Raw genomic sequence first — 25,225 nt, 5'->3', positions numbered from 1 at the left:
GCCACCAACCTCAGGCTGCTGAGGAACCATCATCAATGCAGAAAGACTTCTCTGTTCCACCAGGGTAAGGGCTATGCTCTCCTCTTTGCTACCTCGCACAATCTCTGCCAATGCACCCACCTCCCACCAAAGCTCAGGCTCTGACACTCTCACTGTTGCCTGCAACATCTTCCCTTGCTCGCTCTCATTTTCTCCCAACTCCCAACCTGCCACAGCAAAAACTCTGGCTGCCCTCGCTGTTGCCTCTGCAGTCCTTCAGTACCACTCTTCTCTCACATGCAGCAACACTAACAGCTGTGGCACTCACTGTCATCTCACTCATTCCCCCATTTTTTTTACTTTACAGAAGAAGACAGCCCATAACAGGACTGAGAGAGAGCCCGTATGGGTGGGGTATGCCCAATGTCCATATCTTCTAAGGAGAGAATTCTGGCGCTAGCAGTAGAAGACTGGGACTGCTCTTACATGGATGCTGAGATATTCTGATCCCATCAAATGAATACTTGCCATTCCACAATAACTCTCACACTAACCCTGCTGTCACTCTTGATAACTGCACACCACTTCTAACAGTTGGTCACGATGCTTTCACTTTTTTTTTGGGTCTTGCAGTTTTCGCTTGCATCACCACAAGTTCTTGGGACAAACATCTGGTTCCCCCAGATGGACCGGCCTGGACAACTGAGGATGAGATTACAGAAGCTTCAGAGGAAACATCAGCAAGGCTTCCTCTTACACCTCCGACCAGCTCAGACTCTGACACCCCACCCTACACCTCCAGGGTTGGCTTGTCCCATGGCTGAGAGAGCTCGTCCAGCCCAGCTATGGAACCAGAAGGTGCACTGTGCCATAGTGGGAGGCTGCGAAGTAAACACTAATGGTACTTTAGTGTCACGGGTGAGAAAGACTTGTACATCCCTCTCAGTTTATGGATAAATGTTCCTGATGTCAACTTTCATGTGTTTGTAGTTCTCTCTGTGTGGCTACTAAGTATATTTCCACAACATCAGCATTTTTTCATTGCCACAGGCAAGGCTCAATGGTTGGAGATCTGTGCTGAGAACTTACTGAACCACATGGAAGCAGCGGATCAATGTTTACACTTGGCATTTGCTCACGATGAGACCTTTGTCCCTCCTCATTCAACACCTTTAACGTTTATTTCTCCCAGGGCACAAAGGTGTAGTTGTCAAAGAGTTCTCCTGCAGTATTTGGGAGATGCAACACACACACAGAGTTGCACTGTGCTGTATAGTGAATGTAACGAATGCCCTGTCTGGTTAAAGGTCATGTGATTAGTGGATACTGCACCCACAGGTAGAGTCACTTACCCTGCCCACCCTGAGCATGGGCATGGCCATTTTCTTCCCCACTGCACACTTTCAACTTCCAACCTGATAAATGGTGACAGCAAACGGTTCTGTACCTGCGGCTCCAGCCTCATCCTGAATGTATGAAACAGCCACATCACCTTCTTAGTATCCCTCCCTGTTAACCCCAAAAGTTTCACCTTTCTCCAAGTCCCCACCCAAGCCATCTACATGTGCCTACACCTGCCAACGTTTCCCATCCCTCTCCTTGCATATGCCTGGTTTGGTCATTCATGGCCTCTCCTTGAAGACAGGCTGGTTCTGACTATGGATGGCCTCTCACATTACACCCTTCCCAAATGTGCTTTACCATTATCCCTCCTTGCAAATTGTTTTGCCCACTTCACAATTGTACAGTGCCCTTGTCTGGAGCTTGCAAACCCAAGTCCCATAGCTGAATTAGCATAGCTTCAGTTCCACAGTAATAGCTGCACTTGCCAGTTCCCCTGCAGCTTAGTTTCTGTGGAAGCACCCAAATGACTAACCTACCACATCGAGTGATGATATTGGTCAGCCCCAAACAAGAAATGCCCAGTCCCCTTACTGCTCCCTGTGCTTCTCCCCAGATGTGTTAGCCCTACAGCTAGACTTGTAACTGCAGAGCCAATGGACTGACTGTGACCTATTTCCAAAACCACAAAGGTACATACCCATTGACCAAGTACACTGAGACCAGACAGTGACTATCACCTGGAATGGGACACTGCTCTTGATATACTGGGCTGAGATACCCTGATCAACAGGTGCCTTCATGGACCTCAGTGAGGTCTACTCTCTGAAAGTTGAGACATGCTGTCTCCTGACTGAACGTGCAGTGTACTTTCTATACACTGACACATGGTGCACATGTGAGATTGATGCAGCACACAGTCATTCAGCAAGATGCATGCCTTGAGAGTGATGACTACTTAGCAGCAAGACAAGCAGCCTGCTTTAGTGAATGTGCTCAATGGCATGTTCAAGGCAAGGAAAGGCAAGGCAAGACAAAGCTTGCATGTTGGTGCTAACTGACTGATCGCTAAGAGAGCAAGAGAGCATCCTTGTGATGCTGCTGTGGTCCAGTCTGTGAGCTGGGTACCTGTTGCTGCACTCAAACAGTCCCACAACCTTTCAGTGCCAGCTGCTGGTGTGCCTGGCAATGCAATTCTGTGCTTTCAGACCAGACTGCCAGTGCATTGTAGAAGTGCCAGGATTGTTATGATGGATTGGCAGGTGCTGAATGCTAATGTCTGGGGAAGAATTGTGCGTGTGCCTGGTGCCCTGGGCTATAGTTTGGCCAGAGAGACAAACTGAATCCACCAGTTGTATACTTTGGTTTCCTTGTGGAATTTTCCCGACATCTAGCTTGTTTGGCAAGTTTGGTAAAATGGGAAGCTGAATGTTCATGAGGTAACAAGTGTTAATCCCAGAAATTGGCACTTTGCCAATACTGAACGAGAACCTCACCACATTGCTTGTGAAAAGAATAGAAGATGGAGAGAGATGATCTCAACATCAAGATAGGCCTCACTGGCCTTCTTGCCTGATTCTGCCACAAATCGCATCATAGCCCACAATATTCAGACCCCTATAAGATTCTGGTCACTCACTTTTTCTTTTTTTAAATCCTACTGGATCTGAATTGAATTGAATGAGCTTTATTGTCACATGTACTCAAATCATTACAGTGAGAAATTTACAAGCCGCCACTTATGACATCACCTTAGGTACAAGGTACCTGGACATAGGTACAAATTCTTAGGAAAAAAGTTGGAATAGTAAAGAAATAAAAACTCTAGCATTTTACAGATTGTAGAAAGAAATTAAGAAATAGAGATATAAAAAGTTCAGAACTACAGTCCTTCTAGCCCAGCCCACGCTGGCTCCTATCCTCACGCCGACTTTACCTCAAAGCTCCCGAGGCCGGGAGATCACTCTGGAATCAGCTCGAGGCCGGATGGCCAGGGCATGTCTATGCCAAGCTCAGACACCACCCCATGCAACTGAAAGATCATCATGCCGGGCCGAGAGACCGCTATGCCAGTTGACAGGTCACAACACTGAGCTGAGAGACCATCACACTGGGCTGAGAGACAGCCACACCTGGACAAGAGACCATCACACTGGGCTGAGAGACAGCCACACTGGACGAGAGATGATCACACTGGGCCAAGAGACAGCCACACCTGGACAAGAGACCATCACACTGGGCCGAGAGGCAGCTACACCTGGATGAGAGACGATCACACTGGGCCGAGAGACTGCCACACCTGGACGAGAAACCATCAAACTGGGCCGAGAGACAGCCACACCTGGACGAGAGACCATCACACTGGACCGAGAGAAAGCCACACCTGGATGAGAGACCATCACACTGGGCCGTGAGACCGCCACACCAGTCTGACAGACCATCACCTGGGCCGAGAGACCATCACACTGTGCTGAGAGAAAGCCACACCTGGACGAGAAACCATCTCACCAAGCCGAGAGGCCGCCACACCAATCTGACAGATCATCACACCAAGCCGAGAGACAGCCACACCTGGAAGAGAGACCATCACACTGGGCCGAGAGGCAGCCACACCTGGACGAGAGACCATCTCCCCAAGCCGAGAGACAATCACACCTGGACAAGAGACCATTACACTGGACCGAGAGACGGCCACACCAGTCTGACAGACCATCATACCAAGCCGAGAGATTGTCACACCGAGCGAGAGACCGCCATGCAGAGCGAAGAGACCATCATACTGGGCCGAGAGACAGCCACGCCAGGCCGAGAGACTGCCACACCGAGCTGAGAGACTGCTATCCCGGGCTAAGAGACCACCACGCTCGGCCAAGAGATCAGCACACTAGGCCGAGAGGCCATCACGCCAGGCCAAGAGACTGCCACGCCGAGCCGATAGACAATCATGCCAGGCCAAGAGACCATTACACTGGGCCGAGAGACTATCATACTGGGCTGAGAGACCTTACACTGGGCCAAAAGGCCACCAGGCTGGGCGAAGGGTCCGCCAAGCTGGCTGGGAAACCACCATGCCGGGTCGAGAGACCATCACACTGAGCCAAGAGACCGCCACACCGGGCTGAAAGACCACCATACCTGGCTTGCCGAGAGGACTCTTCATTGGGTTCTTGCTCCAATCAAGAGTCCGAGACTGAGAAGAAAGAAGAAAAAACACAGAAGAGAAAAAAAGATAAAGAAACAGACAGAGCAGACGAGCTCTGACTGAAGTGTCCTTCTCAGAAATTTCATTTTTGTTTTCAATTTCCAGCTTTAATTCTTCTTTTAATCTTGATCTATTTATTAGATACTATTGATATGATAGATTATATTGATTTTATATCAATCTATGTGAAATCAGAAGTACAGATGGTTATTCTTAAAGTGCTGCATTAACAGTATGGAAAATATTAAATAATATCTGTTCCAATAGTCAAATGTCTCGAAAGAATATTAAAACTCAGTGATTCAGGTAAGGGCTGAGAAAGGGAATAATTTAAGTTGAGAAGTACAAAATAAGCATCTCAGCAAGTAAAGATGGAGAAAGATTATTTTCCCACTGTGTCTTAAACATCATGGTTATACCGCACAGTGAGATTAGTAGGCCGTGAGCACTCCAATCATTTATTAAGTGATGTCTTTTCTGGATGCAATATGTCATACCACTGGATATTTCTCACCCAGCCCTTCAGGCTCTGTCTGAAACCTGGAGAAAAATCAATATATACAACAGCATGTTTTAATATTGTCCGATAAATGAGTGACAATGTAATTAAAAGATGTTTGAAAGGGACTTATTATGAAAAATCAACGTATCTGTGATTTTTATCATATTAGACATGTTTCAGCTCAATAGCTGCACATGTTTCTAAACCTCAGCATTTTATAACAGAAAACTAGATAACACAATGTTACATTTCTTTTCATTTAAGTACTTTTAAGCAACATTTTGTTTGGATAATAAACCAAAGATGCCGATGGTTTGAAACAAAAACAGAAAAAAATCTGGAGAAACTCAGCATATCTGGCAGTGAGTGGAGGGAAAACAGAGCTAACATTTCAAGTCCTTCTTGAAGAAAGGTCACCGACTGAAAACAATAACTCTGCTTTCTCTCCACAGATGCTACCAGACCTGCTGAAATTCTCCAGCAATTTTGCAAGAAAATATTTTCACTTTTTTTGTCATCTACTTCCCTTTACTCTCATCTCTTGAAGATTGTGTCTTGTGCAGAGATGCAACTTTATCATTGTTGGCAGCTTTATCTTGGACAATTTTGCTTTCATGGCCTGGAGCTCTTGTGGCACAGTGGTAGCATCCATGCTTCTGAGCCAGGAGGCCTGGGTTCAAGTTCCACTTGCTCCAGAAGTGCATAGAAATATCTCTGAATAAGTTGATGAGAGAATAGCTATTCATTGGCTGAAATAGGGTCTTGTGATGCAGTGGTAGCATCCTTACGTCTGGCTTAGAAGATCCGGGTTCAAGCCTCACTTGTGTCAGAGTGTGTCATAACATCTCTGAAAAAGTAGAATAAAAATATCTAGTTGTGGGATGGATTTTCTTGAGCTTGTGGATGCAGCGAGACAGTGGGAGCTGTGTCAGGACAGCTCTGCAATGCATTTTTGCCTGCGTGGAACTTTCTCAGGGGCAGTCGGGAAGTCAGGTTCGCTGCCCAATATGCGGAGGCTGCAGCTAGTTACTCCAAACTAAAGCTTCATTGCCTTCATAAAAGCACATTTCCACAAGCTTTGACAGTTTTGATGAACCCTGGCAGATCTGACACTTGTTGATCTGTCTTTTGCAGGCATAACAGTTCCAAGGGGTTTATATATCTTTTAGGCACAATCTTCTCCACAGTTAACAATTCCAAAGGAACGCCACCAACATGTGAATCCCACAAGTTATCTGACCCCATCCTGCCATCCAGGATATGTCGTCCTAACCCCCAAGGTATCCTGGGCCTATATTTACAGGAATACTTCAGCTCTGCAAAGGAGTACCCCGACTATTCAAAATGCATTCCTGATGAAGGGCTTATGCCCAAAATGTTGATTCTCTTGCTCCTTGGATGCTGCCTGACCTGCTGTGCTTTCCAGCAACACACTTTTCAGCTCTGATCTCCAGCATCTGCAGTCGTCACTTTCTCCTATTCACAATAGTGCACTGAGAACAGAGCTACTCAGAGCCGGCCTGTTCAGGACATCCAGATTCCACGCTGGACAGTTACTAAAATGAGATTTGAATGGAGACAGTTGACCAATTAAATGGCAAGTTGCACCTGGGAACCATGTATGCGTGCATCCTGAACTGACCGCACTACAGCTTCTGTGAAAATGGGAAGTGCTGAGTTTACAGCATGATATATGATTTCAGGCCATTTCTCCCATTTTCACCACATCAGAGAGACACTTCAATGTGCGTTAAACTGGAGAAAAAGTTCTGAGCTGAAACTGTGTTGCTGGAAAAGCGCAGCAGGTCAGGCAGCATCCAAGGAACAGGAGAATCGACGTTTCGGGCATAAGCCCTTCTTCAGGAAACTTTTGGGCTTATGCCCGAAATGTCGATTCTCCTGCTCCTTGGATGCTGCCTGACCTGCTGCGCTTTTCCAGCAACACATTTTCAGCTCTGATCTCCAGCGTCTGCAGTGCTCACTTTCTCCCAAAAGATCTGAGAACCATCCATTGTTCCTTGTAGCACTCCGTTATTTAGAACCTGTCAACTTGAAAATACATCATTTCTATCTACCTTTGATTTCCATTCATAAACCAATTCTCTATCCATGCTAATATATTATCCCTAACTCCACGAGCACTTATCTTGCTTATTGACCGTTAATGTGGCAACTTATCTAATGCATTTTGGAAATCTAAGTACTACTCCATCTACCAATTCCCCTTTATCTATCCTGCTAATTATAACCCAATAAGCTGAATTTAATTAATTTATCAAGCTGAATTTCTTTTTTGTAAAGGTGTCTTGATTTTTTTTCTGATTAAAGCATAATTTTTAATTGCATTGTTATGACTTCCTTACTAATTGCTTTCCAGGACTTTCTCAATGACTGATGTCAGGCTAACTGCCAGTGGATCCCCATTTTGCCCCTCTCAATGTTCTTGAACAGTGATTTCACAATTTCCAACTGCCAACTTGCTGGGACCATTCCAGAAACAATGGAAATTTGGAAAATCGTAACAGAAGCATCCATTATCCCTGTGGTTGTCTCGTTTAGAACCCTAAGATGTGAACAATTAGGACCTGGGGATTTATTGGATATTAGTCCCATACGTTTAAGCTATAAGACCATAAGGAATTGGAATGAGAGTACAACATTCAGCCCCTCGAGCTTGCTCTGCAATTCAATAGGATCCTGGCTAATCTGACATTCCTGTGTTTTCCCGGGAACCTTTGATTCCCCTATTGATCAAGAATCTCTCTATCGCATCCTTAAATATATTCAAGGACTCTGCCCCTACAGCAATTTTGATAAGGAGTTCCTCAGACTCTCATCCCTCTGAGAGAAGAAATTCCACCTCATCTCAGCCTTAAATTGGTGTCCCTTTATTCTGAGACTCTGCTTACTGTCCTAGACTCTATCATGAGGGGAAGCATCCTGTCAGCATTTACCCCTGTCAAGCTCTTAAGAATCTGATATGTTCCAATGAGATCACCTCTCATTCTTCTAAACTCCAGTGAGTAGAGTTCCAGCATGTTTAGCTTTTGCTCCTCAGATAATCCATACCGGGTACAATCCTAATAAGTTCTGTCTCTAATGAAGTAAAATCTTTTCCTAAATAAGGAGTCCAAAAGCGTTCACTGTACTCCAAATGTGGTTTGAATAGTACCTTGTACAGCTGCATTAAGGGTTTCCTACTGTTATACTCCAACCCCCTTGAAATAAAGTCCAACATTCTCTTAGCCGTCCTAGTTACCTACTGCACCTGTGTGCAAGCTTTCTGTTTTTTGTGTTAATATAGTCTCAGTCTTTTTGCAATTAGCTTATCTTCTATTTATATTATGTAATTCAAATCTTCCAAAGTGAAATCAGACACACAATATTTTTTTCAATATCTCTGCTACTTTATAATTTCTCCCATCTCTGCTTCTAAGGGATTAATGGTTAGCTACTCTCTTCATCTTTATAGTCTTATATAAACTCTTGCAATCTGTTTATATATTCCTACTTGGTTTACTTACATATCCTCTGTCTCACCTTTTTGTCAAGTTCTTGATGACCTTCAATGGTTTCTAAAACAGTTTCAATCCTCTGACTTGGTATTATTCTTTTCAAACTTCTATTTTTCTTTAAATCTAACGCTATCCTTAATTTCCTGAGTAAACCATATTTCAATCCTTTGTGCAGAGCATTCCTTTTGTTATGAAGGTGTAGGTATGTACCGTACCTTTAAGAGAGAGAGGAAGCTGGCAAGGACTGACTGAAAGCACAGAGTGTGCTGAAAAATTTAAAAATGTAACATTTGGTTGAAACAAATAGCTGGAATTGAAGTGCCATGAAACAAAATCAAGTTCAAATTTGACCAATCAGTTTAAATTATGCCCCAGATACCAAAATCCAATCGAATTTGAATTTTACTGTTTGGGATGACATCAAACCAATAAAATGATCAGATGTTTTGGGGTATAAAATCAGACATTTGAACAGTTTGGGGGAGAACTGCAAAGAGGACTAACCAGCACAGATTGCTAGCTGAATAGCTTTCTGAAAGGTGTCTATCTATAAAAAAAGTTGTGCAGCAGAAGACCGAAGAAAAGATGACCAAGGAAAATACACAGGAAAATCTACAGAGGTGAATCAACAAAGCTGGCTGATTTTGAAAAATTATTATTTTTTGTTTGTAAGTCTGAATCAGAGTTTTTTTTATTGGACCAGTATTGCAGAGTGGGAGGTAAAAGATAGGTTTAAGAGAAAGGAGTTGTAAATAGTTGTTGTTTTAATGTTCTCTTTTGGATTTAAAGAAAAAAAGATTACTTTTTGCTTTAAATAGTGAGACCTGCGATAGTTCTTTGCCTCTCAAAATTTAACAGATTACGGCGTGAGGTGAGTTTCTCTGTGTGCTGGGTTTAAATTAGCAGAGGGGCTTACCCTGTGTCATAACGCTTTTGATTCTCAAAATATTTTTGTTAAATATAATGTACAATTTATTTAATTGCTTCCTAGTGTTTATTTGTGACCACATCTTTTAATCAACTTTAGCCAATTCTCCTTTCATATTGATGTAACTTGCATTTTGTGTTGAAAAATTCTTGTTCATGATTGGAGTATGCCATTTCCACATTTAATAGAGCATTATGATTATGAGTCCCTGTTGGACCTTCGACTGAGTTAGCCCTAAAAAATTGTACAATACTAGATCTAAGGTAGCTTTATCACTGTATGAATCCACAACGTATTGTTTCAGGAAGCTTTCAGAATATTCATATCCAAGATCACCTTTATAAATGTTATTGGTTCAGTCCATTTGAAGATTAATGTCCTACAATTTTTACAATGCATTAGAGAGGTGGGGGGTGCTGATGTGGTGGAAGTGGTGTTAATGACACTTTATACCTCTCCCACTAGCACTGGTCTTTTGTTATTCTGAATCTCCACCAATACTGATTCAATTTCATGATCATCTCAGCTAATGTCCTTCCTCAATAATACTCTTACTATCTTGGCTATCTCTCTTCCGTGGTTATTCTGACTTTCAAAGTATTGTGTATGCTGGAATATTTATTTATCAAACTCAGTCATCATGTAACAATGTCTCTGTGATGGTGATTACATCTATGATAGCCGAGAACCATTATTGGTTATGCTCTGTGTGATTTTTATACATTTCTCCCATTTATTTTAGACTTTGGATTTTGAACTAGTGGCATGAGAGTTTTAGTCTGTGTGTGTGAAGGAACTTAATAATTAACAAGTCAGTACTTCTGGAGCTTGATTTTAAGCCAGTGCGTAAGAGAAAGAAGCTGATTGGGTGCTCCTGAGACTGATAATGTGAATTTGTTTGTGTTGTGAGAATTTTACAGTTGAAGGCAGCAAACATTGAAAACGCTACAAACAAAAGCATAAAATGCAAGAGAAACTCAGCAGGTCTTGACACATCTATGGCGAGAAAGCAGACTTCATGTTTTTAGTCTAGTGACCCTTTTTCAGAAATCAGTTAACTCTGATTTCTCTTTGCAGATGCTACCAGACCTGCTGGGTTTCTCCAGCAAATTTTGTTATTGCTTCAGATCTTTAGCATCTACAGTTCTTTGTTCCATATCATTGAAAGGATTGGCTTGTTTTTAATTCAGAAGAATCCAGGATTGTTTTTTTCTCTAAGGGAAAAACCATAGACCAGAAAGATTTTTAAGCAGTTTGCAGAAGTCCTGGCTGGGGTTAAATGCAAGAACAGTTTCTTCTTGAGAAAAGAGTTAGTTTACTAAGGTTAGATAATATAAAGGCAACATACAGCAGATGCTGGCAATCTGAATATTATCTTCACTTCTTTTTTGTTTTTTTTGTTCAATCAATTTGAATCACTGCATATTTGTGTATCAGTGAAGAAATATCACATTAATATTTAAAAAAAAACAAGATATGATCCATCAAGTGAGATTTCGGTCTCAGGTTGACTTTTATGGAAGTAACATCAACTAGGATCATAATACTGGTGCTTTCAAGGAAGGCATCCATGTCTCCTTTAAACAAAAGCAATCAATCACATGGGAATAATTATTTATAAAGCATTGGGACATGCTTGCTTTGTGGCCTTAATTTCTGAGGTCCATTCCAAGTCATGTGGTCCAACTACTGGAGTGAGTGAATGTTGCTTCTGTTGGCATAATTGTGTCGGGACATCTACTATAGAATGTACATTTCCCCACTATAGAAATCACCCTGTTATTGCACGTATGCATTCCATTCAGTTCTAATGCTGGCTGGTAACTCCAGAACTTTAGGCTCATATCTCCTACATACTAGTTTGGTTGCCACACTGACATTTTGCTTTAAGCTCATTAAATTTCCAAAACTAAAATCATAAATGGAAACTCTTCACTGCTAAGAAATAAGATTGGTACTGAATAAAATTTTTTTGTCACTACATTTTGACATGAAGCACCTTAATTAATACATAAACCTTCAAGCAATTAAATAGAGTGAGTCAGGCCAGAATTTTCTTTTTGCCTATTTTTGACAAGAATCTTGTCCTGTATCTTCACACTTTCAAACTATAAAATACTGAAAGAAATAAAATGAAACAACTATGAATATATGGTGAAAATTGTTGGCTCAGCAAAAAAAAACATATTCTCCAGCAAAACACAATCAAAAGTTGAATTTTTGACAGATTTTATAATTATATGAAAGGACCTACACTACACTTTCTGGGAATCTCAGTAACATTGGACGGTGAATGTTAACCTTTTCAGTGCCCTTTTCAGTTTCTCATATCAGCACAAAGGCAGAATGTGCTCTGTACATTAATGTTATGTGAATGGTGCTCACATGTACAGAAAATACTTGTAATTTCATCTAAATTGACTGTTAAAATTAATCTTTATGTTATGTTCCAAAATCTGATTCCTTGATGGACTAGTTATACAATCTGTGTTCTGACATAATGGTTTGGCAGTGTAGTAGTGACTGATATGTAATCAGTTGAAGTCTCGTACACTTGCCACACCAACTAAAGTCACTGTGAAGGTCCCATCTTCTCAACCTTGTCGCTTGTTGTAATGAAATACTAACAATGTTTTTACTGGTGTTTGGATACTGGTTACCAGAGCTCGAAAAAAGACTAGGTATATTAAAACTGGATTATCGAGGTGCTATTAAAGAAGTCCTGGAGATTGCTTTCAACTTCAATCCTAGTGCCGACCACTTTCCAGAACGAGTATAGGATGAAAGGGAGCATATCCTATAACAGGCAGGCAATCTGCTCTGCTAGGTTATCATAAAGTCGGAAAATGTGAAATTTACCTCTCTTGACTGGGAAGAAAGATGACTGCATGGTTACAAAGCAGGAGCTGGCATTTATATCATCTAAACAGGACATCCAAAAGCTCCTTCAGAGTGACACTATTATTTTGTAGGTGAGTGTGACAGTCAAATTGTGTGCAGTCAAGTTTCCAAAAAAGTAATGTGCCATTAGGTGATATCTTCTACACTGTCATTGAGTTGATGTTCATAAAAATTGACAAAATATCCAGCACTTGACAGCCATTAGATATGTTTAGTGATGCATTGACTGTGACTCAGGTTTAATGGGGAGCATTCTACACTCTGGATTCGATGGCTTAGATTTAAATTCCACTCTGGAGTTACCAAGGAAATGGACTACAATGGGAAAGCTTGCAGCCCTGTTCTGCTGAAAGGGAAAGTGATGGGGCAGTGGATAGGAGACTGGGTCTTTTTTCAGCTGACTGCCAAAGAAAGCCACACCACGAAACTTTTCCAGCCTAGATACAGACAATAGTTCATGTCAGTGCCATGTTCAGATGGAAAGGGATGTCCAGCAACGCAGGATGGAGGAGGATAAATCTGCAACTTTCAAGGCTAAGTGCCACCATCTTCTCTTGGCCAGCAAACACTCGCAGAGACACCACTCAAGGCACACTTGAATTTTCCCATTGCACATACATCTCACCAAGGCTCAGGGATAACAACAACACTCACTATTGCATGCGTTCTGGCTCACATCTACTTCATCCACCAAAACTACTAACTTTTCCTGTCTATTGCACCTCCAATTCATAACCATGGGACAACTCACCACATGTTCTACTCTTGTAGCACCACTAAAAATTATCCCATTTGTTTTCAATCATGCACACCTCTTCCTTTTGTTCAACTGCAGAAAAAAAAAGTGACTCATAACCAGGTCAAGACGGTGAAGACCAGTGGTGAAGTAGCTCACATAAGGCCCTTCACTGCACATGAAGAGAAAACACCAAGTTTTTCTCTTCACATTACTGCTGAAGTAGAAATGTGGAGACCTCCATAGACAACCCAACCCACTGTGTTTCATTTTGCTGTACTGCACTGGAGACCAATTAACATGAGTGCCTACTCATGCATTAACTTTACAAGTTTGAACATTCTTTAGACAACTAACTCCACCTCTTCTCTTATGCAGGCATGAGTGGCATCCAGAAAACCTCTGCAAAGAAGAGGTCAGTACCTGAGGCCCTCAGGTCCACCCTCTGCCTTTGAGGAGAAAGCCATTTAACTCTCAGAGCATATATTGGCAAGAATTTCACCTGTGCCCTCCACTATCTCAGAGGTTTTCACCTCTGTGAGTCTCTTTTTAGTTGAGAGTACAATTTGGAGCGCATTGTACTGACCCATCTCTGCAACCAGCAGGGTTGGCCACAAAGATTGATGGGGGGTCCAAAACTTTTGCCATTTATATAAATGATTTGGATGTGAACATAAGAGGTATGGTTAGTAAGTTTGCAGATGACACCAGAATTGGTGGTGTAGTGGACTGCAAAGAAGGGTACCTCAGAGTACAACAGGACCTTGATCAGGTGGGCAAGCAGTGGCAGATGAAGTTTAATCTAAACAAATGTGAGGTGCAATATTTTGGTACACTTGTCTTTATTGGTCAGTGCATTGAGTATAGGGGTTAGGAGGTTATGTTGTGACTGTACAAGACATTGGTAAGGTCAATTTTGGGATACTGCATTCAATTCAGGCCTCCCTGCTATAGGAAAGATGATGCGAAACTTGAAAGATTTCAGAAAACAGGGTGTTGGCAGGATTGGAGGTTTTGAGCTGTATGGAGAGGTTGAATAGGCTGTGGTTATTTTCTCTGGAGTGTTGGAGGTTGAGGGCTGATCTTATAGAGGTTTATAAAATCATAAGGGGCATGGATAGGGTAAATAGTAATGGTCTCTTCCCCAGGGTAGGGGAGTCTAAAACTAGAAGATATTGGTTTAAGGGGAGAGAGGAAAGATTTAAAAGGGGCCTAAGGGTAACTTTTTCATGCAGAGGGTGGTGCATGTATGGAATGAGCTGCCAGTGGCAGTGGTGGAGGCTGGTACAATTACAACATTTAAAGGGCATCTGGTAAATTAAAAAGAAGAGATTAGAGGGATACAGACCAAATGCAGGCAAATGGGACTAGATTAATTTTGGATATGTAGTCAGCATGGATGAGTTGGGTCGCAGGGTTGGTTCCATGTTGTATATCTCTAAAACTTCATGACTCCACCTGGCTGAGGAAGATATACCCGGATCTCTGGCACTCAGAAAATCGCAAGAGGCCAAGAGGGAATTTGACCTCACTCAAGGTCCCCCCTTCCTCTTCGGGAGACAGGGTGGTGCCAGTAAAGCGCCACAAGGAGGAGGAATGGCACATTGACGCCCCTCCCCCCCCCCCCCCCGCCCCCTCCCCAGAAGCTTCCTGGTAGAACACTTGTCTGGCTACTCCACTGCTCCCTTCTACCTGTACCTGCAGGAGTCCAAGCTGAGAAGAGTGAGTCTGTGTCTGGCAGGACATTCAAAGCAGGCCTTTTCTTTATTGGCCCAAATCCATTCATGTCAATCATCAGATCAACAAGGCCAACTGCAGAACTGGGCTCCAATTATAAACTGGAAGCACATAGGTGGCTGGTGTGGTACGTCATTGTAGACCATCTTACACTTCTGTAAGTAATAATTCACTTGCACTCTTAGACTATTGCTCTAGTCTTTGTGTCTCTGTCAGATCTGGTGACTTTGCAAGCTTTGGAGAGATGAGCAAACTCTTCAGACATCCTAAGGATGAACAAACAAGCATTGCTCATCTCCAACAAGGTCTAATTTCACGATTGAAAATAGCATCAGACACCAGGGATCCTTGCGCTGAGGCATCGATGACTGCAGCCAAGGCTTCGCACTTCAATGCGTACAGTCGTGGGGCTAAACACAATGTACAGGAATTATATCAGAGCCTAGCCAGTCCACAACATTCCACACTGCTATCTACACTGTGAGTGAGAGGATGGAATCAATGATGATTCCACATATCTCTGAAGGCAAAATTTAATTCTACCTGTCAACTCTTTGAGGGAGTGCACTGCCATTCAAGGCAGGCACCATGGGAAGTGCTCTCTCTCTTTCAAAGCATAGTAGTCTGAGAGAGGCTTCAGGAAGCATTTTCTCTCACAGGTTAAATGTTGCCTTACAGGATACTCCAGTGTATCTAAGCAATTTAGCAATCTGTGAGAATTCCAAATTAATATTACTAATGCCATTTTCTTTCATTTATATTTTTCCACTCTGACAAGGAGAGTCAAGCAGTCCAGGCAGTGGGATTTTCTGACATGGCTGGCTTCCCCTCAATGCAAGGTGCAATAGACTGCATCCAGATTGCTTAGGGAGCAACCTGCAGAGTTTGTCAACAGGAGAAGCTTCCACTCCATCAGTGTCCAGTTTATCTGTGTCCATCAATGCCAGATTTATAGATGTGTGCCAAATACCCTGTGACCTGCCATAATGAGAACTAGAGAACTCACAGTTCACATCCAGATAGGGAAGGCTGTTGAGAATCAAGGGGTACATCCTTTAAATATAGGTGATGGAATGGAGATGCAAAATTGCTCACTCTTCCACCAGTGCTATAGTGGAGTAAACTATGCAGTTCTGCAGTTGGCCTTGTTGATCTGAGTGATTGACATGAATGGATTTGGGCCAATAAAGAAAAGGCCTGCTTTGAGTATCCTGCCAGACACAAACTCACTCTCCTCAGCTTGGACTCCTGCAGGTACAGGCATAAGGGAGCAGTGGAGTAGCCAGACAAGTGTTCTACCAGGAAACTTCTGAGGAGGGGGGGGGGGGGGGGGGTCAATGTGTCATTCCTCCCTAAAATGAGGTTTCAATACCTGGATCTCTCCAGTAGGGCCTTGCAGTGTAGCCCGGGAGGAGTGTTCATGTCAGTGTTGCATGCTATGCTCTTCATAACTGGAACCAACAAAAGGAGAGTTTCTTGGGTACAGTGAAGCTGGAGGATCAACAGCAATCCTCTGGGGAGAGGATCAGGACATTGACTCAGTGGGACATTCAGGAGATACAGCAATGCACTGTCCAGCACTAGAGGCCAGGCAAAATCTAATTGAAAACTGCTTGGGTTTGGACTGCCTTTCATTGTGTTACCTTTTGTTGTTTATGTGGCACGTAGCCATGCTTAATCTATAGTACATCTAGTTATTTCTGCACTCCATGAACTTTTATCTTGCTGAAAAACTATTTTTCACATGATTATATGCCTGATATGTTCAACTGATCCCACTTTCAGGTACCTAAACTTTACCATTCCTCCTTTCCATTTAGGGGATAAAAAACAGCAGTCAGCAAGACAGGGACAGTAACATGGCATTCATGTAAAGTGGCTTTTAAGGATTCAGTCAGATTACAGCAAGCAGGTGTCATGCAGTGATAGACAGCTGATTGGGAGTAATTGTGAGGCACCCCCTTTTCACCTTTCCATCATTAGTTGGCCATCAGTTTTTCTCAGGCCCTACCTGAGACACAAAGTGATCCCCTAAACTTTATATTCCCTTTGGAGTTGCTGTCCCTGTATCCCTGTTCCTTGCTAACACTTATATAAAGGGGATGAACAGAAATGTCCCAATTTACCCCCAAAGCTTATGTGAATTTCCATCCCTTTGTTTACCACACAGTCTCCTCATTTAGGGCCAAGAGTGATCGTGACTCTTGAAAACCATCATCACCCGGATCTTCCTGTCCCCTCCTATGCTCTGTGAGATCCTACCCTTTGATCTTGAACTGTCCTCTTTCACTCCAATTATTTTCTCAGTGACTAAGTCCAATGAACCCCTTTCTTAAACTTGAACTTCCTGCTGTCCATGCTTCCATAGCCAGCTGCTTTTGATTACCTTGATCATTAAGCCTCGAGCCCTGGTACCGCTGCTGGACCACCAGCCAGACTGATTTGTGAGGATGGCCCTGCCTAAGCTCCAGGGATACATTTTCTACGTCACCCTGACTCATATATTGATAATCCCCAAACTGATAGCACTTGGTGTCCAGGACTAATCATGGCTCAATCCCTGGTCTTTGGTAGACAAAGCATTTGACTTGCCGTGGCCAATGTGCTGGATTGGGATCAGATAGGCTTCCTGACGGAGTGTAATGGTGCCCCCTAACTGGGCGTAGATCCATTGAACTCACTAAAGATCCCTTTCGATTTTCAGACATGTCCATTTGGCTGAAAAACAGTTGGTGCATATGCCATGTAAGCTGCTGGCACATGTTATATTGACACATCATGTGGCCATATGGCAACATGTTCACCCTATTGACTCTTCACTCATCTGAACTGTGAGAGATTCCCTGCCTCCTGTACTGTGCTACATGTGTGTCTGCCTGTGTAAAAAAATGATCTGGTAGAGTATGCAAGCTGTAAGTGTCCCGGAGCTTCAAAATGAAATCTGAGAGACTGAAGTGGTGTGTAAGTTGGTCCAAAAGCAACAATAGTGATGCGGTAAGGCTGGTCTTTTGGCAATGCTCATTTGTGTGGTTGAAGTGTGGAAAAGGAAAGTATCAATGGAGCACACTGGGAAATGGTGCTGATGGCGGAATTGTCTGAAAGTCCAGAGAAGCAATTGGTGAGCTGCTTTTGCCAAGTAATCACTTTCACTTGCATGTCAGGAACTGGTTCTGATTAGTTTCTCATGGAAGGAGAGGAGAACTGGGAGCTGCAGGCAAATGAGGTAACTAGGTAATTAGGCAATGTAAATGAATGGAGAAGAAGATTGTTGCATTTTTAGAGGCATTGTGGTCTTGCTGTTTAAACCCAAAGTGGAAAATCGGAAGTTTTATTTCTCAACTTGAGAACCTGATTTTTCAATTCTTGCAGTATTTTCCCAACTTTCTTACCATTGTCCATAAGACTCAAGGGAGTGGAAAATTCCACCCATTATTTTAATTCGAAATTGAATATTTTCTCCTATTCAAATAGCAATAACAAGTCTAAGAAGTTAGGTCAGTGTCAGTGACCAGCTCTCTGTCATTCTGCTTCCTTCAGGAAATGGTGCATGCTGGTAACATCACCCAGAGGACTGGGTTAATGCCCTGAGGATACTGGCTTGAACCCTGTAAGTACAGCTGGTGGAATTTGGATTCAATTGATACATTCTGACTTAACAACTAGTCTCAATAATAGTGATGATAGGCAGAATCGTATTGGGGTTTGAGCAATGTGGTCAATAGCAAAATTTGTGGCTGAATCATACAAGAAGTCCGTCAAGGCTGATTGCGATATCAACAGCATATCACTGCATCGTTCTCGCTTTCCTCAATTGGAAAGGCTGGGAAGCAGCAAGTTGCTGTTATTTGTTAGCCAGCCTTGCTGATGACCCAACTCACTGTGTTAATATTCAGTAAAAACCCAAAAGAACTGCTTATCAGGCGACTGACTGTGTGGAGTTTGCATGTTCTCCCCGTGTCTGCGTGGGTTTTCTCCGGGTGCTCCGGTTTCCTCCCACAGTCCAAAGATGTGCAGGGTCAGGTGAATTGGCCATGCTAAATTGCCCGTAGTGTTAGGTAAGGGGTAAATGTAGGGGTATGGGTGGGTTTCGCTTCGGCGGGTCGGTGTGGACTTGTTGGGCCGAAGGGCCTGTTTCCACACTGTAATGTAATCTAATCTAAAAATGGAAATTGCTGGGTAAACTCAGCAGGTTTGGCAGCCTCTGTGGTGAGAAATCAGACTTAACGTTTCAGGTTGAGTGATCCTTCCCCAGAACTCATTCTGAGGAAGGGTCACTTGATCTGAAATGTTAACCTTGATTTATCTCCAGAGATGCTGCCAGATCTGCTGAGCTAACCCAGCAATTTTGTCTCATTAATCAGCTTTCAACCTTACCAAACTTGCCAAACAAGTTAGACGTCAAGAAAACTTGATTTGTAAATTGGAGTGTATACCCGACAAATTCAGCTCTGTGTTTGCTCCAAAGCGTCTCCATGCTGGATACAGAGCAACAACCTCCCAAGGCATGACCACATGCAGCCCCGTCACAGAAACTGGCATCTCATGTGTGCAGCTTCTAAGAATCCTCATGGTGCATCTCTGATGCACTTACACGATGCTTCTACACTCCAGTGTTGTACTGGCAACTACTGCTGCAATCATCCTGCAAAGATACCACTCAAGGACATGAGCCCAGCTCATAGACTGGACAAGGCTACATTGCCAAGCTGTTCACTTGCTGTCATAGAACATGTTTACTCTGAGTCTATCTAAAGGCATTCCTGCCTTGCATTGCATTGCCTTTCACACATTACCCATTCAGCCAGCTATCTGACTTTCCAACTACTTCTGTCTTGCCTTGTTGTATAGAACAGACACAAAACACAGTACATTTGTCATGGTTGTCAGCAAGTCTCAGTCAAGTCAAGGGGAACATCTTCTCTCAGCGATGCGTGACAAGCCAATCCAAGAGCAGGCTTGGGGGCTTGGACACAGACAATCAGCAGACTGGGTCAATCAGAATCAAAATGTTCTCCACATAAGAGGAGCTGAGTCAGGCATAAGTCATCTTGAGTTTTTCTGCCCTTTTTTAGGGTGTTTCCCCTGGTCTGAGAGAGAGAGAGAGAGACAGGGAGTTGGATGGCACATTTGTTACTTTCGGTACAGGTGGGGTGGTGTCCCAAGTGAGGATTAAGCAGCACAAGGGGCATGCAAGTTGGGAGGTGGGTAAAGTAGCAGAGATAGCGGGTGAGTGACAGGTATCAAAGGAATCAGAGAGACGATAGTGAGACTTACATTGACAGAATCGACAAGATCATTGACCTTCTTCCTAAGTGCAGGTCACTAATAGGGCTTTAATGGCAACCTCAGACCTGACTGCCACAGTCTGGCATCATGGCCTACACCCCTGGTCCTTGGGGAAGAGGAAGCTTCACCTCTGCAGTACCTGGCCGTGCTGAAGCTCCCCTGTCTGCCCAGTTCAGGACAAATATCAGAATTGTGCAGGGTAACTCCTGACTGATCATGCTTGTCCAGGTGAACAATGGGCTTTTCAAGATGATGCAAGGGCTAGGGATGCTGGTGAATTCTGGGATGTTCACTTTGCTGTGAACAGCACATGGTAAAATGGGGTCGGATTTGATTGAGAGGGGCAGTGTAATTAGTTAAATTTGGTAAGAAACAGTGTGACAACTTGCTAGGCCTCTGGGTGGAAATCCCTCAACAAAATTCAACTCCACAGAACTGCAACTTGGACTTAGTTAAAAAAAAACCACAAGATTCACTGCCATGAAACCACTGTCAGTTGTCCTGAAAGCTTATTTAGTTTACTGTTGTCCTTTAGAGAATAAAATGCTGCTTTTCTTACTTGCTTAGGCCTACATGTAACTCCAGACACACTGCAATTTGGTTGACACTCAGTGCTCTCTTAAATGGCCAGGTAAGCCATTCTGTTTCATCAAACCACTACGAAATCTAAATTGAATAAAATAAATGAATACTCCTCACCTTACAGTGTTGTAGGTGTTCCCATATCACCCAAACAGTAGCTGTTCAAGGATCACCTCCATCTTCAAGAGGGGAAATGAAGACTGCGCAAAAAATACAGCCCAGCCAATGACGTCTACATCCTGTGAATTGGTAAAGCTTAAAACAACAACACTGGCAAAGAGCATTGTGATCATCCCATTCTGTCTCAAAGAAACTTATGAAAACCTTCTAAACATTCATGGAATTGGCTTGGGAGGATCCTCCCTTTAAATTTTATAATCTTTTTTGTTCTGGAGTAGCACTTCTGTTTGTGATTTTGGCATGACCTATCGATACTTTTTATGTCAATGTGTACTTCTGGTCTACAAACCTGCCTGTAATTTGCTGTTGTGATGTTTTGACTGACCCTTGTATCATCTTATTCCATTATGAATATGGACACAGCACTTTATAATGAAAATTGCTCTTGTAAATTGGTCACAAAATATTGTATCCCCTCACCAGCACTGCTACTGCAACACTTAGTTTTGCATCACCCAGTTCCCCAACTACAGAGAAACTCCTCTGTTCCTGGAATCTCTACTGCTCTACTTGACAAATTGCTGTAAATTTAAAAAATAATAACTATTGACAACATAAAACAAAAGATGTATATAAAAATGAGAATAAATGCATAGTTTAAAAATGAAAACAGAGTGTGTTACTATATTATGTATTTATCTATATTTTACTGAAAATCTTCACCCTCAATTGACCTAAATATTCCCAACCCTCTGATTCCATTTCAAGTGAAGAATACATTACAGTGGTTGGGACATTCTTGTTGGAGATAGTCTCTGTCTGATACCAGTGTCTCACGAATGTTACTTGACACATATCAATCCAAACTTGGATGTTCCAATCTCGATGCATGTCAGTACAGACTACTTCAATGTCTGAGAAACTGCAACCATGAATGAGCATTCCCCATTGTAGGCCTTGATGATGTAGAGAAGGCCACTGTTCAATCATTAAGGCATCATCAATTTGTTAGCAATAAGTGCACGCATGTTTTTGAGTCATAAAGATATGCATTGTGGATTGGCTAAATCAATGGACAGTAGGACTTCACCTATTAGGATTTGAGTCCTAGCACTTAAAGAGCCTTGTAATGGGAGCTACTGAAACTACAGCCAGGACCATGAAGGAAACCTGAGGTTATTTTTAGCTAGGATGTATTTTAACTCCTTTCAGATTTAGGGCTGGGTTTTAAAGTATGTGTGGCAGGAAGGACTACCTTCTTGGAGGTAAGTCCCCAGCAGGCAAAGAACATTCCACCCAAAGATCCTGCTCTTCCTTCCTACTGTTTCAAACACTTTGTTTTAAAAAATGGAATCACACTCCTCCTGACCCGCCCATGTCAAAGCATGCTGATGCCAATCGTTTTATGGGTAATTTTGAATCAATTGAGCTTAAAACAAGCTTAATTGAGAAGTAAATATGTAGTTACAAACAGTGGACAAGCTGGTGAGATCACTGCCTTCTGTGTAATCGGGGGTAAGTTCAGAGATGGGGATGAAGCTGGTGTGTTGGCTACCTTATCTATTTTACATGCTCCATCACTGAAAATATATCTTGTATATACCTTGATGGAACATCACCCTCACATCTTTACCATCCATCCTGTGGCAAAACTATGACTAAATTCACCTCCACAATGTCAGTGAAGAGAATGTCTTCAATGAGGTCATGCAGCCTTCAGTGCCTGGGCTGAGCTTTACTGTCCCACAGTTGGCAGAAATGAAGCAGAGAGGCCGGAAGATAGCAGGGAGTCACATTGGGATAACTTCCCATTGCTGTTCTACTGCTGGAATGGTTTCCCAACATTGGGCTACGAGGCTATGGCTGCCCACTCCATATAGTCTGGCAGTCAGCTTGAATGTTTAATGCCCCAATTATGTATCATTTGTACTCAGATGCCTTAAAAGTACAGGCATTCTATTCCAGCAGTGTAAGTGAGGGGACTATAATATCTCAGCTGCGTTTTCAGTGATCTATAATCTTTTGCAATCTATAAAGCTGCCATTTAAGCTCATGGCAGGGAGGCTCCTTTTGCATGCGGAGGAGCAAGGTCCGTGAATCCGAGCAGGTTCCCAGCAGCATTGTTGAGGCTCAATGCTCAAAGAGCATTCTTGAAGTGCACTTTGGAATTTAGGCTCTTTATTCAGAACAGACACATGAAATTGTCCTTTATAAGTCAGTGAATTATGCTCAGGATTTATAGCGCACATGTTAGATTATAATTAAAGTATTCAGCCTGGATTTTCAACTGCCTCGGGGAAGGTTGGTGGGGGAAGCAGAAGCAGGAGTGCTGCTAAAATAGCACTCCTGGATGTTGTCTCAACTCTCCGATACTGCAGAGATTGCTGGAATATCGTCCGGAACTCATTCTCCACCAATCAATGGTCTGTTAAGTTCTCAAGGAACTTGCTAATGGGCAAGGAAGCGTAAGAAGTTAATTTTAAATTTGAAGCGTGGTAAATCTGAAAAGTTTGACTCATGTTACTACACAGCTGTTTGGTTCGGTGAGGGGAACAATTAAGTAATATATTTATGATAAGAAAATTTTGGCACTAGGGAATTTTGTTTCAGATCAGGCACAACTCTTATCTGTTCTGCCAGGCAATGGCAGGCCACATAATGTTTGCTATCTGGTTTTGGAGGTAAGTCATGTGTTCTGCAGGTAGGTCTCACCTCTTGTTACATTCAAATTGCCATCAGCCCAGTTATGATATTTACAATTAAAAATTCACGTTCAATGACATATGATACAAGATTGGCATCTAGAAACTATCTGGGCACCCAGTTACTGAACCTGGACTGAAAATCAAGCCCCTGTTTTCAGTTTTAGCTATAAAAACTCAAAATGGAACCCTGAAAATACCAAAAGAAAAGGAGGCATTAAAGGGAATTTTGAGAAACTTACACCTTGTGGGGCTTTTCTCATTGGAGTGGATAAGGGTGAGAGGTGATTTGATAGAAGTGTACAGGATAATGAGAGGCACAGGTAGAATGAATAGTCGGAGACTTTTTTCCAGGGCAGAAATGGCTATCACAAGGGGGTATAATTTTAAGGAAATTGGAGAAAGGTTCAGGGGAGATGTCAGAGGTAGGTTTTTTTACACAGAGAGTGGTGGGTGCACGGAATGCACTGCCAGCGGTAGTGGTAGAGTCAGTTACATTAGGGACGTTTAAGCGACTCTTGGATAGGCACATGGATGATAGTAAATTGAAGGATGTATCAGTTAGTTTGATCTTTGAGTAGGATAAAAGGTCAGCACAACATTAAGGGCCGAAGGGCCTGTACTGTTCTATGTGGAAATAACGAATGATGACGCCAAAAGAATGACGCAACACTAATCATGCTCAACTAATGGAAAGCAGAATCACAATATGGTTGGATGCTGTCGGAGCAGCAGTAGGTCAGTCATCCCATTGAGTCTACTCTGCTATTTAATGAGATCATGGCTAATCTGATAAATCTCAACTCCTCTTTCCTGCTTTATCTCCACAAGCTTTGATTCATTTAAAGATTATAAATCTGTTGATTTCAGCCTTGAATGTATTTCATGACTCAGCCTTGCTAGCCCATTGCAGTGAAGAATTCCACAGATTCACAAAGTTCTGAAGAAGGGTTGCCAGATCTGAAACATTAACTTTGATTTCTCTTCACAGATGCTGCCAAACCTGCTGAACCTTTCCAGAAACTTCTGTTTTTGTGTCCACAGATTCACTCCCCTCTAAGAAAAGAAATTCCTCCTTATCAGTGTCTTAAATTGGTGACTCCTTACTCTGAGATTATGCCCTCTGGTCTTAGACTTAAACCTCCTCAGAATCTTATATGTTTTAATTAAGTCTCTTTTCATTCTTCTAAACTTCAATGAGTATAAGCCCAACCTAGTCAAACTGTACACATAAGAAAATCCCTCCATATATGGGACAAATCTCAAAACATTCTTTAGACTGCCTCCACTGAAAATATCTTCCCTTAGCTTAGGAGATCAAAACTGTTTACAATATTCCATCGGTGGTCTGACTAGTGCCTTGTATAGTTATAGGTAGATCTTCATATTTTTATACTCCATTCCCTTTGAAATAAAAGCTCACATTCCATTTGCCTTCCCCATTACCTGCTGAACTTAGATGTTAGCTTTGCATGGTTCATGAACAAGGACCTACAAATCACTGTGTTGCAACTTTTTGCAGTCTTTTCCCCATTTAAAAATATTGGATTTTCTATTCTTCCTGCCAAAGTGTATAACCTCACATTTCCCCACATTATATTCCAAATGCCAAGTTTGTGCCGACTTGCATAATCCCTCTGTGGACTGTCTGAATTGTTTTCATTGTGAACTCAGCATCTAATTTTGTGTCCTCC

The 25,225-nt window shown here is 42.6% G+C and overlaps 1 long non-coding RNA gene across 2 annotated transcripts in view; it reads right to left on the bottom strand.

The window, feature by feature from the left end:
* Window positions 1-25,225, bottom strand: part of LOC122546840 (uncharacterized) — a 174,339-nt gene that overhangs the window by 69,516 nt on the left and 79,598 nt on the right. The window contains exon 1 of one of the 2 annotated variants that reach the window (XR_006310818.2): window positions 20,827-20,948. The exons of the other annotated variant lie outside the window; for it this stretch is intronic. This is a non-coding gene — a long non-coding RNA (uncharacterized LOC122546840). Of the gene's footprint in view, window positions 1-20,826; window positions 20,949-25,225 lie in introns of those variants that run through there. 2 annotated transcript variants of the gene reach the window in all.

Source organism: Chiloscyllium plagiosum, unplaced genomic scaffold (assembly GCF_037043375.1).
Source record: "Chiloscyllium plagiosum isolate Xiang-an unplaced genomic scaffold, Cpla_swu_hap1 HiC_scaffold_3, whole genome shotgun sequence".
Classification (NCBI taxonomy): Eukaryota; Metazoa; Chordata; class Chondrichthyes; order Orectolobiformes; family Hemiscylliidae; genus Chiloscyllium; species Chiloscyllium plagiosum.
This window is presented reverse-complemented; position numbering and strand designations above follow the sequence as displayed.